This window comes from Haliotis asinina, chromosome 11, assembly GCF_037392515.1.
Source record: "Haliotis asinina isolate JCU_RB_2024 chromosome 11, JCU_Hal_asi_v2, whole genome shotgun sequence".
Taxonomy (NCBI): Eukaryota; Metazoa; Mollusca; class Gastropoda; order Lepetellida; family Haliotidae; genus Haliotis; species Haliotis asinina.
The window spans coordinates 11,041,433-11,057,961 of NC_090290.1; the positions used below are offsets into that span (position 1 = coordinate 11,041,433).

The 16,529-nt window shown below is 46.4% G+C and overlaps 5 non-coding genes across 5 annotated transcripts; 3 read left to right on the top strand and 2 right to left on the bottom strand.

The window, feature by feature from the left end:
- Positions 1-155: 155 nt before the first annotated feature.
- Trnal-uaa (transfer RNA leucine (anticodon UAA)) lies at positions 156-238 on the top strand. The gene has a single exon. It is a non-coding gene; the product is annotated as a tRNA-Leu (tRNA).
- Positions 239-423: 185 nt separating this feature from the next.
- Positions 424-496, bottom strand: Trnar-acg (transfer RNA arginine (anticodon ACG)). The gene has a single exon. It is a non-coding gene; the product is annotated as a tRNA-Arg (tRNA).
- A 14,769-nt stretch (positions 497-15,265) lies between these two features.
- Trnal-uaa (transfer RNA leucine (anticodon UAA)) lies at positions 15,266-15,348 on the top strand. The gene has a single exon. It is a non-coding gene; the product is annotated as a tRNA-Leu (tRNA).
- Positions 15,349-15,534: 186 nt separating this feature from the next.
- Positions 15,535-15,607, bottom strand: Trnar-acg (transfer RNA arginine (anticodon ACG)). Its single transcript has one exon. It is a non-coding gene; the product is annotated as a tRNA-Arg (tRNA).
- Positions 15,608-16,282: 675 nt separating this feature from the next.
- Positions 16,283-16,365, top strand: Trnal-uaa (transfer RNA leucine (anticodon UAA)). The gene has a single exon. It is a non-coding gene; the product is annotated as a tRNA-Leu (tRNA).
- Positions 16,366-16,529: the final 164 nt, after the last annotated feature.

Sequence of the window (16,529 nt, forward strand, 5' to 3'; positions counted from 1 at the left end):
ACAAAGGAGATCGAGGGCAACATGGTACTTGGAGAAATGGCTTGGAAATGTGTAAGTTACATGTTAAGACTGACATAGTTTTGGCTGAAGGGCGTATATCTAGGCAATTGCAATTACCCGACACTCAGCTCTACCTTTCCACTTTGTAAGGCATGAGCACGGTGGCCGAGTGGTGAAGGCGTTGGACTTAAGATCCAATGGACGTATGTCCGCGTGGGTTCGAACCCCACCCGTGCTAACCTCACTATTTTTAGGTGTGATTATTGAGCGGAAATGTTCACTTCACCTCTTTTTCTCATCGAAATGATCCACTTTACAATTTGTAATGGAGAAAAAATCGGACACTGCTATTGTCAAAATCGTCCTTGTTATATCCTTAGTATTTTACCTATTTTCAAAACCAAAATGTCAAAAAAAATATTCCGAGCGTGCCAGGATTCGAACCTGGAATCTTCTGATCCGTAGTCAGACGCGTTATCCGTTGCGCCACACGCCCACTGAAAGCCCAGGCTACAATACAATGTCTGATCTCTCATTTCCTTTCTTTGTTGCACGGCTGAAAGTGCTAAATGTTGCCCAAACATGTTTGCATTGACAAAAGTCATTTCATCTAGACGATGACATTCCATGACAAAACAAACAAAAGACTGCTTTGTGTGTGACAGGATTCCACCTTGGAATCGTCTTAACTAGTTGGACGTCTTATGACTTGTGAAATGGCTCTTTGCTTTATCACTGGGACTTCTGATTTACCAAGGAACTGCCGTCACATTACAAACGTTATGAACAAAGCCACTCTACAGCAAAGAAGCACATTACAGGACCAAGGATGGGAGGATTCCAAAGGAATCTAAGAAAAGAAAACGACAGCCACTTGCTCCAAACGTAAGGCAGGGCACTTGAAGTTGAACATGCACAGTAGTATATACAATGGGGGTTTTGGTTCACTTTCAAGAAATGTCTCTACAAAGCCTTATTTCGTAAATAAGGCTTTGGTTGGGACCTTAGCTCTTGCTACTATTACCCCTACTACAAAAAGGTTGGGTGCCTATGTCACGTTTATATCGATGAAACAGTTTAACGTGAACCGCCTACGATCTCTTTGGTGTTCATAATAAAGGCTTGCTGGGCTTTTTGTATCCCCTGTGCTATGTACTTTTTTTTCTCGTCCTCGCTGATAGCAGACTTACGAGACTTGGATCGAATATCTTGTTTCATTCCGTTATATTTTTTGAGTTCAGAGAGGATTGAACGAAACTCCTCTTCTGAGATCTTACTATCAGAGAGTGCCGTGGAAATACGCTCACTCACTGTGTTCAGCTTTGCTTCGGCCAGAACCCTGATCTCGTCGTGTTTCAATGCCTTACGATGCAGTCTGCGTGATACCAACTTAAGCGCCAACCCTAACACCCCTGCTATCCCAGCTGTTATTTCAAAACCTAGCACTATAGGTGCAGCCACGATGGTGGTTAACAACCCAACGCCTGCCGCCCCTAGTCTTATGCTGGTTGCCATAAGGGTAGTGTCAGCCCCGTCTACGATATTGAAAGCTCTATTGTACTTCTCACATAGTGCTTTCCGCGTGTCACGGTCTTGTTCTAGTTGACGTTTCACATCACATAACTGCCTCAAGCGGAACCCATCTACGGTTTCCAACGTCTTCGCTACTTCCTCTACGACTGGGTACAGACCCATCCTATAATATATATTTTGAAAGATATTTTAATTGGGTTTCAGTTAATACTCTATCAATGTATTTGAAACCTACAAGTTCTAGACTACTACTCAGGGTAATAGGTGAGAGGCTAATAGACTTTCCTGTTGAAATAAAAGCCCCACTGAGGCTTATTAAGCTGGTTATAGGACCCGTGGGGGTATCCTGTTGTATAACAATACGGCAATATTGATCTAAGTGATCGATAAACCAGTGTATTGACACCCCAGGTAATAATTGGTGTAAGCTTGAGAGTTTTAACTGATCAGCATACGTAAAGATAACGTCTATGATGAGTGTGTAGGGGGAGGATATTTTATAATCATAATCCGGGATTAAATAATTACTGATAAATGTTAATTTATTGTTTGGCACAGCACTTAACCCATTTGTTTCGGGGTCCAAACCTATCGGAGATTCTAAGTAATTCTCCGGGGGGATGAAATCCCCGGCCCAGATGCCATTATTACTAATCTTAGTGACAACCCCATTTTTGTCCATTGTGACATAAGGTGAGGCGAGTGTTAAGTTGATCAACCATTTGGGCTCTTTTAAATCTGATAACGACACCAGTCTGTACACGTTGTCTTTGAAGTGTAGGATATATAAGGCGTCTTCCTCACCAGGCTGATCGAATCCCTCCGTATCTCCTAGGTCGTTAAGTGTAGTGTTGGGTCGATGACTGGTCATTATTATACTATTACGATATAATTTCCAACTGGTTTTTTGATAATAGTTCAGGGATGAACTTCATACCCATGAAGTGTATGTTGGCAGGCAGGAAGATATTGGTTAGTGATATCTTGTTTTCCACGATCACGTTGACCCCCTGCAGACTGGTGTTGGAGTCGGAACCCACCCGCACGTAAACGTTACAAACTTGATACTGGTGTCGTTTCACCCACCCGAGTTTGATCCCCTTCACGATCTCGATATTATTCCCCGATGGTTCCCCTAGGTAGACTTTGATGATCAGTGTTGAGTTTGCCGGTAGATCCTCTAGTATACTGACCACGCCTTCGAATTCAGACACCAACTGCAATTTCACGTTTTGTATGGCCGGTTTACTCGATAGCATGTGGGCTGCCATAGTGTCGAGTGGGCTGACGACTATGCTACGTCTCTGAGTTGGGACGTAAGCCACGAGCAGGGTTCCATTGTTCACGACTTTGTTTAGGTGGTTGTCTTTGTTATCCGTGAACACGTAGGGAGAGACGAGTCTAATATTGAGAAACCAGTCGTCGTTATCGGGTAACAACACCCACTTGTCATCTTTGGTGAAGACGAGCATATATGGTTTGTTTTGGACGATGGTAGTGCTCTCAAAATCGTCTAAGTCGAACAGTTTACCACCGAACGATGGGTATATTATCCAATTATTATCACCGGTGTTGACAAGGGCGTACTTAGTGTTGACTGTTGCTCTTGTGGTATCTACTATATCACTTAGGGCTCCACCGGAGGGGACTTCAACACGTTTGTAAATGTTGTTTTTCAGTTGAAAGGCGTACGATGTACCATCTACTCCGGGAGCGTCGAAACCGCGCGTGTCTCCGAGGTCGGAGATCCCGATATTGACGCATTTTTTCACTCCGGGTCCTTGTGCGCTGGTCATTTTACATGAAGCGTTAAGCTGAGGTATCCTATATTTACAGGATTATGATTTATATCTAACACCGATATTGTCAGCTCAGGTATGTTGCCCTGGGTTAATCTCTTATACTGCCGTGGTGAAAACGACTCGGTTCTACCGTCGTTGAATTTCTCAGTTTTCACCGGCACTGCTCTCAGTATAGTGGAAGGGTGACCTCCTTGAATGTTGTACATTGTGCTCACCTGACCGAGATGAATGTACAGCTCTCGGTACGGTAGTAGGTCGGGTAACTTCGTGCCTGTGACGGTTGTTGTTGGTTTTATCTCGTCAGGAGACATACCGAGTATCCTCGCTAATGGTCGGCCAAGCCTCAAGGGGTTTCTTCCGTTGTTGATTAACACCACTGTACCGTTTGAGTCGTTCATCTTGAGTTCGGCTCCCAGGGGTTTGAAGACCTCGTCGTTTAGAGAGCACACGCTGTAGTAGCCGTCAGTTATCTGGCTGCGAGTTCCACTGACGAACAGCTTATTGTTGCTGACGTTGATGTTAGTCCATTGCGGTAGGTAGGTGATATCGCAGAGTGCGACTTCGATTTGGCCTGACGTGTTATCGATCGCGTGCATCAGCTGAACGGCCTCACCGCTCGTTATTCCTGGAAGTGTTATGTACATATTATAATATATAATTTATATATTATAATATGGACTTAGCACACTTGAAAATCGTGGTGGTAGGTAGTACGGGGTTTAAAACAACCTTCATTAATATCTTTGAAAACTATGTCGTGTCCGTTAATAACGCGCAGGCGGTGGTAAACTGGAATCAAAACCCAATGCAGTTTTGGCAGAACCAACTCAACTTTGCTGTGTGGTGTGCGACGACAGGGTCGGGTGTGACACTAGACTACGGTATAGACGAACTGAGTAAGGCAGTCATTTTGTTTCATATTTATTATCAAACGAGACGAATATTGAAGGAAATAAGTGCTCCTCTTCCCCAAGATAAAGCGTGGAGTATGAGGAATAACCCCTATGATAAACGCGCTTATGAACGTGTTTGTGGGGAGTTTGAGATTCCAACGAATAAAGACTTTCGCCTTCCTGGTGTGAACCATGGTCTCGGTATAGTTCTCGTGTACTTCTACAGGTCCGGAACATATCAGGCCGGTTCTAAAGATGGTTCATACAACCCACACCGTCATACATTTACAGGCCCCACAACGAATGAACAGATCCATGTCAGCTGTATAAAGCAAACCAATCCTGATGCAGCCACAGCCTGGACTAAAATGATCTCAAAAACATCGAAAGAATTCACTCGTGCTGGTACAATACGCTTGAACGACTCGATTCGAACGTACGTGTGGGCGCTGTTGGGTGCGCAGTCTATGACGCGTTCCAACATCCTCGGTAAGGGAACTGCTTACGACGCTCAGAAACAGTTCGTTTCCAACGTTGAGGATGCTATCAATTCTCCAGTTGATCTCCCGCGGGCCATCAAACGCTACCAAAACGTGTTAGAATACGCCAGATCGAAAGTCAATTACGTGTTCGGCGTGGGGTTGTACATGGCTCCAAGTGATATGCAACTGAGAGTAAAAAAAGTGGTGGGTTATAACAACAAAATAGTCATAGCCACGTCGGATCAAAAGTTGGGTATCAACCCCGATATTAACACCGCCTATATCCCACACATCCCACCACGTGAAAAGGGTATAGTGGCGCCACCCCCGGAGCCTAAAGTTCAACCACAGGAGGTGGCCCCCCATATTCATGTGGGGGTACCCCCCTATCAGCAGCATATTGATAGTAAAACGGCCCTGGTGGTTGGTGGGGTAGCTTTGGGACTTATTTGGTTGAAGATTTTTTAGCCGCTACGTACACCAGACCCGCCACGGCGACGATGGCTGCCCACAGGTTTTGACTGAGCCACATGGCAGTTTTAGACAGAGCGCTCAACAACCACGAGACGATGCTACCCAGGATGCCGGGAAGGGCTTCGGCGGCTTTACCAGCCAGTTTAGCTAGGCCTTCCCCGAGTTTTTTTATCCAGTCTTTAACACCACCGCCTGTGGGAGTTCCCCCGCCGGCAGGTGTGGGGGTACCCCCTGTCAGTGACACCACCAGGGTTGATATGATGAAACCAAATGCTGGCGATGGTGATCCCTTGCTCCCGGAACAATATCCGAATCCTGTCTGCTAACGTGGTGTCTCGGTAGAGGACTTGATTGATGGTTTCCCGCACACGGTTGACCTGGGATCGAAGCTTTTCTTTGTAGCCGGACGCTGTCTCCAACCAGACCTGCCTTTCATCTTCCAAATTACGTATTCATTCCTCGATGGTGGCTTTCATAGACTCGTCCTCAGTTTCACCGAGTTTTTCCTTTTCACGGGCGATGTGGTCGTCTATCTCACTCACTTTGGCCGTGCTTTTCCAGAGCTGGCCACGAATGGTTTGCATCAACAGGTCCAACCCCTTCAGTTCCCGAAAGGTAATTTCGAGGCCCGGGAAGGGCTTGTTCTCGTAGTCGACCAACACCTTTTCAACATCATAAGTCATGTTTTGAACCGATGTGGCGTCCCTGATGACTTTCAGATCTTGACGGGCCTTCGGGGGAATCTTAGGTCGCGTGCCACCGTAATCTTCGAAGCCTAGTTTATCTTTGACTAAGTTAATATCATATTTAGTGACCAATGTTGATAAAGCAAGCGGTTTTCTCGTTTTTTGATTGAAGAGATCGATCCCCGGGTGATCCTTCAAAAACAGCTTACCCTCGTCATCAACGGTAAACTTGGTATAGTCTCGCCACAACGGTTTGATTTTGTCTCTTTTTTCAACTGCTTTATAATAAGAGTCGACGGCGCCCTTCACGAGTGTGGTCCTTGGTGAGATCTCCTGCTCGACAGCCGGATTACTGAATGAGGTCTCCTGATCGACCCCTGTATCATCCATAGTATCATCCCACATCTCCCTCACAGGTATGTCTTCATCCGTTATTTAAAAATATATTGCGTTTATATATAATAATGTACGGCAGAAAATTAGATCCTTTCAGAAGACTGAGAGAGCCATTAGGAGCCAGAGCCGTGCGCCAGTCGGTGACCATCACCAATAATCCCAGCAAGATAGACCAGAATCAAACTCTGCTGGTTAGATTTCCAAACCTTGGTGAGAATGACCTCATTGTACCAGGCACTGTTCGACTGGCGTTCAACATCACGTTGACCTCCGACAACGATAAACGCGAGCTAGTGCGGAACGTGGGTCGAGCCATCATCAAGAAAACGACCATCAAGATCAGCGGTAACGAGGTGCTGAGCATCGACGACAGCGACGTGTTTCACTGCTACAGGGATCTCTGGAAAAGCGAGGGAGAACGAGTCAATGATGTGTACCAGGGTATCAGCAAATCAACCCGGGCGCGCATAGGGTATGTCTTCACGCAAGAACAGCAAGACAAGCTATCGGACGGTGAAAAGGCCATCGCTCGAGCATACGGGATTCGATTCTGCGTGCCGCTCGACTTCGAGTTGCTCACGGGACACGCGCCGTTTTACCAGGCCGCGCTGGGTGATAGGCTCGAATACGAGCTCACGTTTAACGACTATAGCAAAGTAGTGCGTACGCCGAACGGTGATGAGGCCAGTTATGCCATAGACAACATCTCTCTGGAGTTCGACATGGTCACTAGCCTGGAGCTGGCCAGGCAGGTTCGAAGTCAGTACTCTGGGAAGATGGCTATCCTATACGATCGCGTACTGAGGCATAGATCAGTCGTGAGAGATAAGAGCGACACTGTGTGGAATATCAACCTGAACGTGCCGGCGCGATCGATGAAAGGTATCCTGGTCGTCCCCGTGGAGTATTACGATCCATTCCGGAGGGACAGCGAGAAGTTTTTCAACCCCGAGATTGAAAAGGTGGAAGTGACCATCGAGGGCGTGCCCAACCAGCTGTTCAGTCATGGTATGAGGCCACACCAGCAGTGGGATGAGATAAAAAAGCTACCAGTGGGGGATTATATAACAAAGGACCTGGACCTCGGCTCTGTGCAGATCGGTGAATACCTGACCACCAAGTACACCCTATGGTTGGACATGCGATCCACGGATGATGATAAACTGCACGGTAGCGGGCGCCGTATAGATAACGGCAGCGAAGGGATAACCATCCAGATTACTAAGAAGGCTCAAACCGCTGGTAAGTTGAAATTATATCTGTACGTTATTATGGACGCGCAACTTAATATAGACAATGGGAGATTCGTGCAAGCCATCTACTAGTTGGGGGGTACCCACAACTACCCACTGACCCACACTGCGCCATAGTGTGCGGGCAGACTGGCTGTGGGAAGACCGTTTTCGTGTTGGATATGCTGGAGGGTTACTACAAGGATGTGTTCGATAACATCGTTATCATGTGCCCTACTCTGAGCATGAATAAAACGTACGCGCGACCTTGGGTGATGACGGACCCGGACACAAAATCGACCCTGGGACACGCCTGCAGGACTGGTTGAAAGCTCTTCACGAGAAGGGGAACCGACGCTGTTCATACTGGACGACTGCAGCGCTAATCGCGAGATAACAAAAAAGAGAGACATGCTATCGTACCTGGCCTTCTCCGGCCGGCATGCAAATCACAGCGTTCAAAAAAGTTCAACTCGGTGTTGAAAGACCTCAGGGAGCAGACGCGATGGGTGGCCTTATTTCACTGCAAGGACAGGGATTCGTTCGAGGAGTGTTTGAGAGAGAACGATGTGATGAGTAAATTAGAACGGGAACGGGTGAAGAAACAGCTCGCTGAAACTAAACACGCTAAGCTCGTGCTCAAGACCGACCAACCAGTAGCATATATAGTATGCTAAAGCTAAGCAAAGCTAAGCAAAGCTAAGCAAAGCTAAGCAAAGCTAAGCAAAGCTAAGCAAAGCTAAGTATATAGCTATGATATTTGAAGTATTTGTCGTGTGCAACTTAACCTTCATTTCTCTGTGTTTTGTCTGCATCGGGTATTATATAGTTAAAACTAAATCTTACTTGTTATATTATAAGATGGAGTGTGAGGAATTGCTCGAACAGTTGGTACCTGGGGGTACGGCAGGCCCCACTGTTGGGTGTACCCCCACTGATGACAAGCGAGAGAAACTGGTGGCGTTGGCTGTTGGCGGCAAAGCCAAACAGTACTTTGGAGACTACACTCCAGATAAAATTCACAAAATGTCAGCCGAAGAAATCGATAAGCTGTACGCTAGATACGAGTCCCGGCTCGGAGCAGAAATGACAAAGACAATAGGATCGGCTATGACCCAGATATACACCAGTATTGTGTCATACTTCCTTCCCATTCCACCAGAGCGCCGACTTTACCTGTGGGAGGACCTAGATAAAGACCCTTTTATCGAACACGCCGTGAGCTCTATCAGCTGCGAGCTGTACCACAAATATGGTATGTTGTTGGCTCCAGTGACGGCGGCGATTATCACAGCAAAGCATTGTCAATTTGAGAGAAAGAATAATAATAATAGTATAGATGGATGCTGCACAGGAGACCCCTCCCGAGGTGAGGGAAACCCCAGTGGTGGTACCCCCCACATCCCCAACAGTGGAGGAGACCCCTTCACAGGAACCCCCAGTGGGGGTACCCCCAACAGTAACCAGGCAGAAGAATCCTAAGAGAGTAGCTGCCGGTAAAAAACGGTGGTGTAACCAACATAAAGTGGCCAACCCAACCCGACTGTTGTTGGCTGTAGGCGTAACTGCTGCCTTGGCTATCTCGTGGTTATACGTGGGGGTACCCTCCCACAGTGATCCACCACCCAACAGTGAGCCCCCCACCCACACGGTAGACCCGCATATCATGTTATAATTTTAATATTTTATATCACATACATAATGTCTGAGGGGAAAACGTTCGTCAACGACGCATACCACGCCACAGTGGTCGCCAGTCTAGCCGTAGGGTACGCTCGGTTGACTAAAATGGTGCTTAAACAACCAACTATCAAGCTAGATTTCAACCTGCAGGATATGGGTATGCTCATAATGAACCTTGGTATGGCGATGGCCACAAAAGACATCCTAGTAAAACAAGGAATAATACCTGATAATATAATGAAATAAATATAGGGATGGCCACGATAGCTATGATGGTCGGTGGGGCGTTAGTGAATGCCCTGGCATTTTCCGGGAGTAATTTCCTCTTCTCGAAACTACGAGATGATCACGCGGCTGAAATACATGAAGAAAGGAAGCGGCACGATCTCGCTACTGAGAAATTACAAAGGGCACAGGTCGAGTACACTAAAAAACGTCTCCAGAGGATTGATTTTATTAACGAACAACTCACGCGTGAAAACCATGCCGTTCAAACATTCAACGATGTCGATGAAGCAATGAAAGAATACTACCTACTAACTGGTAAACAATTGGAACCGCTCAATAAACCCACACTCGCTCAGTACTACACACCATCCAAGGGACAAATGAATCGTGAACTGGGCTTCATAGTGTTGGGTATAGCAGCTACTGCGTTGGTTGCGAAGCAATTAAATTAAAATACCTATATAAGTAAACATGAGACCCGCTCCATACCGATGCGAATACACACTTATGGGGAAGACCGACGCCTGTGGTAGGAAATGCAGGAATCAGGGGTTCTTTTGTTTCCATATGGGAAGTCCTAACTACACGTGTTCTGTGTGTGGTATCGGGGTTAAAGGGCACTACTGTCTATGTAAAGCTCACGGAGCGAACGTAGTCAGACATCAACTCATCTACGAGAATAAAAAAGGCTACATAAAAGAACGTAGGCGACTGCTCAAGATAGACTCCAATTACAGTGCGTGAAACAGCCACTTAAGGGTTACCTCCCTTTACTGTAAAGCAATTAGACATTGGTTCTCTTAGGTGTAAACACTATGTCTACTGTACGCGAGCTGAAGCGGGTCGCAGAACAGAGAGGTGTGATCGGGTATTCTCGAATGCGGAAGTCAGCATTGTTGAGATTACTAGGTTTAGAAGCCCCTCCTACGGTAACACAATTAAAAGCTCAAGCAAAACAGCTTGGATACACGGGTTATTCAAACCTGGGGAGAGCCGGGTTAACCGCATTGTTATCACATGCCCCCGTAGCAAAACCTCCCACTGTAAAACAACTGAAAGCCGAGGCACACGATTTGGGTTTAGGCGGGTATTCCCGCATGAGAAAACCACAGCTTGTAGAATTATTACGACAGAATAGAGCTATTGACCTACAGTTCGTGCGCACTGAGCGCGCTGTAGGCAACTATTTGAGAGGTTGGCGCATGCACGTTGATAGAAACATAGACATTACAGATATCAAGCCTCTGATAGCTGATAAGGTCAACCAGGAACTAAATAACCTAGGAAGTATCAAGTTTCAGATCACAGTGAAAATGTCGCTCGATAAGCAGGTTGGGAGTACCACTGAATATGTTCAGCCTTACTTCCGAGGTCAACAAGAGGTCGTCACACATACAGAGACCATTGACGCATCAATCGATACCAGTTTTCAGCAGATACGAGAATACCTAGAACGCTACACACACTTGGGGTCCGGGTGGGCTGTAGATAAAATCGATAATGTCTATCTAGACATAGCTAACTACGTGCCGTTCAGAGGCGGGTCATACCTAGCCTTACCCCCCTACTATAGGAACAAACATGCCATAGTAAACGTTAAGAATAGAGGAAACGATTGCCTGAGGTTAGCTATCAGGTCAGCCTTATTTCCAGCTGGCGCTAATTCAGATAGGCTTTCTAGCTATCCCCAAGACGATGGGCTCAACTGGGATGGTATAGATGAACCCACCCCCATATCCCAGATCACTAAAGTAGAAAAACAGAATAATCTGGCTATAAATGTCTTTGGGCACGAAGGTAACACAACAATAGTACACAGGGTCAGCCCGGTGAAGGATCGCCAAGTTATCAATATATTCATGATCCAGCGAGGTGACAAGTATCACTACACATGGATAAAACACTTTAGCAGGCTGTTGTATGACCAATCGGCACACAGAGAAAAGACCCACTTCTGTGAACGATGCCTACATGGCTTCACACGAGCTGATTTATTAGAATCCCACCGGGATGATTGTCAAGGTGTGGGGCAGACGGCCATACGAGTCGACATGCCTAAGGAAGGTGATAATATCCTAAAATTCAGTAACCACAAGAACCAAATGTCTGTGCCTTATATCACATATGCCCACTTCGAAGCCTTAGTTGTGGGTGGGGATTCCACCAGTGGTAGCTTCACCCACAAGACACAAGAGCATAAAGCCTGTTCGTTTGGATACATTGTCGTCCGTTGTGACGGGGAAACGAAAGCTCCGGTAGTGTATAGGGGCCCTGACGCGGCTGAAAGGTTTCTAAAGTGTTTGCAGGAGGAAGAAAAAATTATTAGGAATGCATTGTATAGAATCGCTCCCATGCGTATGACCCGAGTTGACAGGCTAGCTCACGCTAGTAGCACTAACTGTCACGTGTGTGACTCACCACTTAACGGTGATTCGGTGAGAGATCACTGCCACATAACTGGTAAGTATAGAGGCGCCGCTCACAGCGCGTGCAACCTCAAGCTTAAAATCAACCCTAAGACAATAAACATCCCCGTTGTCTTTCACAACTTGAGAGGGTACGACTCACACTTGATCATGCAGGCCATCGCGAAAATCGATGGTAATATAACGTGCATCCCCAACAACATGGAGAGATACATCTCCTTCAGCTTAAACGGACTTAGGTTCATTGACTCGTTTCAGTTCCTCCTGTCGTCACTCGACAGTCTGGTCAAGGCCAACAATACCTTCCCTATCACCGATCGATACACAGACGCCGAGACTAGACCCCTGCTTATGAGGAAGGGTGTGTACCCCTATGAGTACATGGATAGTTGGGCCAAGTTCACCAAGACCAGACTACCCCCTATTGACTGCTTTTATAGCAAGCTGAATGAGGCGTCCGTCTCACGAGATGATTACTCGCACGCGACTAACGGATGGAATAAACTGGGTTGTAAGAACCTGGGTGATTATCACGACCTGTACTTGAGGACAGATGTACTGCTGTTAGCCGACGTGTTTGAAACGTTTAGGCGGACGTGTTTCAATCAGTATAAACTCGACCCCGCATGGTATTACACCAGCCCAGGTCTGTCGTGGGACGCCTTGCTTAAAAAGACCGGAGTTAATTTGGAATTGCTCACAGATTACGACATGCACCTATTCATTGAGAAAGGCTTGCGAGGTGGGATTTCCATGGCATCCAAACGATACGCGAAAGCAAATAATCAATACGTGAAAGGTTACGATCCTAAGAAACCAACCAATCACATTCTCTACCTTGACGCAAACAACCTGTACGGCTGGGCCATGAGTCAGTATCTACCTACAGGGGGATTCGAATGGGTACCCCACGTTGATGTTATGGGGGTTGCACCAGATTCGAACAAAGGGTATATCCTCGAGGTTGACTTAGAGTATACCAAGGAATTACACACATCACACAACAGCTACCCCCTGGCCCCCGAACGTATGAGGGTTAACCCAGACTGGATGTCTGAGTACCTACATAACTTGTCAGGTGGTCGTGTGACAGACGTTGAAAAACTCGTGCCTAACTTAATGAATAAGACCAAGTACATCGTTCACTATCGCAACCTACAGCTGTACCTGTCGTTGGGTATGAGGCTGACCAAAATACACAGGGTGCTCATGTTCGACCAGAGCCCATGGATGGAGCCCTACATCAGAATGAACACAGACCTACGAAAAAAAGCCACCAGTGATTTTGAGAAAAATCTCTACAAGCTCATGAACAACTCGGTGTTTGGTAAGACTATGGAGAACCTGAGGAAACGCGTGACCGTGAAGCTGGTTCGGTCGAGTGAGGAAGACAAGCTCAGGAGATTGATAGCCAGTCCGGCATTCAACCGTAGTAAGATATTCACAGACAACCTGGTTGCCCTACACATGAAGAAAAGCCACATAAAATTCAACCGGCCTGTTTACGTGGGGATGAGCATCCTCGATTTATCCAAACACCTGATGTACGACTTTTACTACAACGAGCTCAAGAAACAGTACGGCGACAGGTGTGAAGTGCTGTACACTGACACGGATTCCCTGCTGATGGAGATTCGAACCGAGGACGTGTACGAGGACATGAAAAAACACCTCGATTTATACGACACCAGCGACTACCCTAAGACCCATGCCATACACAGTACGGTAAATAAAAAGGTCCTAGGTAAGATGAAGGACGAGTGTGCTGGCACGCCCATAGCCGAGTACATAGGTTTGAGACCTAAGATGTACTCCATACTGAAAGCCGACAATAGTGAGATCCGGAAGGCTAAGGGGGTTAAGAAGTATGTGGTGAAACAACACATCAAACACGCCAGATTCAAGGAAGCCCTGTTCAAGACCCGTACCTTTAGGCATAAAATGAACACACTTAGAAGTGATGGACATAAGATATACGGACTGACTATAAACAAGACGTCCCTGTCGCCTATGGACACGAAACGTTGGATAGCTATTGATGGGATAAACACATACGCGTATGGACATGAAAAAATTTGAGGCTATTTACTACAGCCCGCGTGGGTACTGGAAAGGAGCTAGCGCAGTAGATAAGCTAGCTAAAATAGCGCGAGTACCCCCGGAGGAAGCCAAAGCGTGGCTTGAAAAACAAGCCCTGTGGCAGATCTATTTGCCGGCACCACGCTACGTGCCTAGAAGGAGGTTCGGTATTAACATACCTAATAGCGTTCACCAGGCAGACCTACTGTTCCTACCCCACGACAAGAGGTACAAGTATGCCTTAACCGTAGTGGACGTAGCCAGTCGTTACAAGGAAGCCGAACCCTTGACCACGAAAGATTCGGCCCAGGTAGCCAGAGGATTCGAACGCATATACAAACGCAGTCCGCTGACGTGGCCAACAGAGCTGCAAGTTGACCCCGGACGGGAGTTCATGGGTGCCGTGTCACAACTGCTAGCCAAACACGATACAAAGGTCAGGCGTGGCACGGCCGGAGCCCATCGCAGCCAAGCCATAGTTGAGAGATTTAATAGGACTTTGGCTGAGCGCTTGTTCGGCTATGAGTATGCTAGGGAGTTGGCCACCCCTGGAAAACGATCGACTGAATGGGTCACGAGGTTACCCAAGGTGGTGTCGGCAATCAACCATGAAGTCACCCGTCTCACCGGTAAGAAACCGGCAGACGCTATCAAACTAAAATCAATAGTTGCAGAGTCGGCCGCTCCATTGCGTGGGAAGGAGAAACAGATACCAGATAGGGCCCTAGTGAGGTATCTATACCAGCCGGGGGAACACGAGGGTGATAGCCGTAAGCGGGCCACCGATCCTATATGGTCAGTCAAAACTTACAACATAGATAAAGTAGATATGAAAGCCGACGAACCTAACTTGTACTACTTGAGGGATGGGCCGGGTAGGGGGTTTGTAAGAGAAGAATTATTGATCGTACCGTACGGCACAGTGTTACCTCCTACCAATACACGGTAAACTGTTTCATAGGCACCCAACCTTTTTGTAGTAGGGGTAATAGTAGCAAGAGCTAAGGTCCCAACCAAAGCCTTATTTACTAAATAAGGCTTTGTAGAGACTTTTCTTGAAAGTGAGCCAAAACCCCCATTGTACATACTACTTGCACATATCAAGAATGCTAACAGTTGACTTACAAATATAGTATTTTATACGAGCAGCTGTCAGTAGCACAAAGTGTGGTTCTAGGTTGCAGTCAGAGTAGGGTACAAAGGAGATCGAGGACAACATGGTACTTGGAGAAATGGCTTGGAAATGTGTAAGTTACATGTTAAGACTGACATAGTTTTGGCTGAAGGGCGTATATCTAGGCAATTGCAATTACCCGACACTCAGCTCTACCTTTCCACTTTGTAAGGCATGAACACGGTGGCCGAGTGGTTAAGGCGTTGGACTTAAGATCCAATGGACGTATGTCCGCGTGGGTTCGAACCCCACCCGTGCTAACCTCACTATTTTTAGGTGTGATTATTGAGCGGAAATGTTCACTTCACCTCTTTTTCTCATTGAAATGATCCACTTTACAATTTGTAATGGAGAAAAAAATCGGACACTGCTATTGTCAAAATCGTCCTTGTTATATCCTTAGTATTTTACCTATTTTCAAAACCAAAATGTCAAAAAGAATATTCCGAGCGTGCCAGGATTCGAACCTGGAATCTTCTGATCCGTAGTCAGACGCGTTATCCGTTGCGCCACACGCCCACTGAAAGCCCAGACTACAATACAATGTCTGATCTCTCATTTCCTTTCTTTGTTGCACGGCTGAAAGTGCTAAATGTTGCCCAAACATGTTTGCATTGACAAAAGTCATTTCATCTAGACGATGACATTCCATGACAAAACAAACAAAAGACTGCTTTGTGTGTGACAGGATTCCACCTTGGAATCGTCTTAAGTAGTTGGACGTCTTATGACTTGTGAAATGGCTCTTTGCTTTATCACTGGGACTTCTGATTTACCAAGGAACTGCCGTCACATAACAAACGTTATGAACAAAGCCACTCTACAGCAAAGAAGCACATTACAGGACCAAGGATGGGAGGATTCCAAAGGAATCTAAGAAAAGAAAACGACAGCCACTTGCTCCAAACGTAAGGCAGGGCACTTGAAGTTGAACATGCACATATCAAGAATGCTAACAGTTGGCTTACAAATATACTATTTTATACGAGCAGCTGTCAGTAGCACAAAGTGTGGTTCTAGGTTGCAGTCAGAGTAGGGTACAAAGGAGATCGAGGACAACATGGTACTTGGAGAAATGGCTTGGAAATGTGTAAGTTACATGTTAAGACTGACATAGTTTTGGCTGAAGGGCGTATATCTAGGCAATTGCAATTACCCGACACTCAGCTCTACCTTTCCACTTTGTAAGGCATGAGCACGGTGGCCGAGTGGTTAAGGCGTTGGACTTAAGATCCAATGGACGTATGTCCGCGTGGGTTCGAACCCCACCCGTGCTAACCTCACTATTTTTAGGTGTGATTATTGAGCGGAAATGTTCACTTCACCTCTTTTTCTCATTGAAATGATCCACTTTACAATTTGTAATGGAGAAAAAATCGGACACTGCTATTGTCAAAATCGTCCTCGTAATATCCTTAGTATTTTACCTATTTTCAAAACC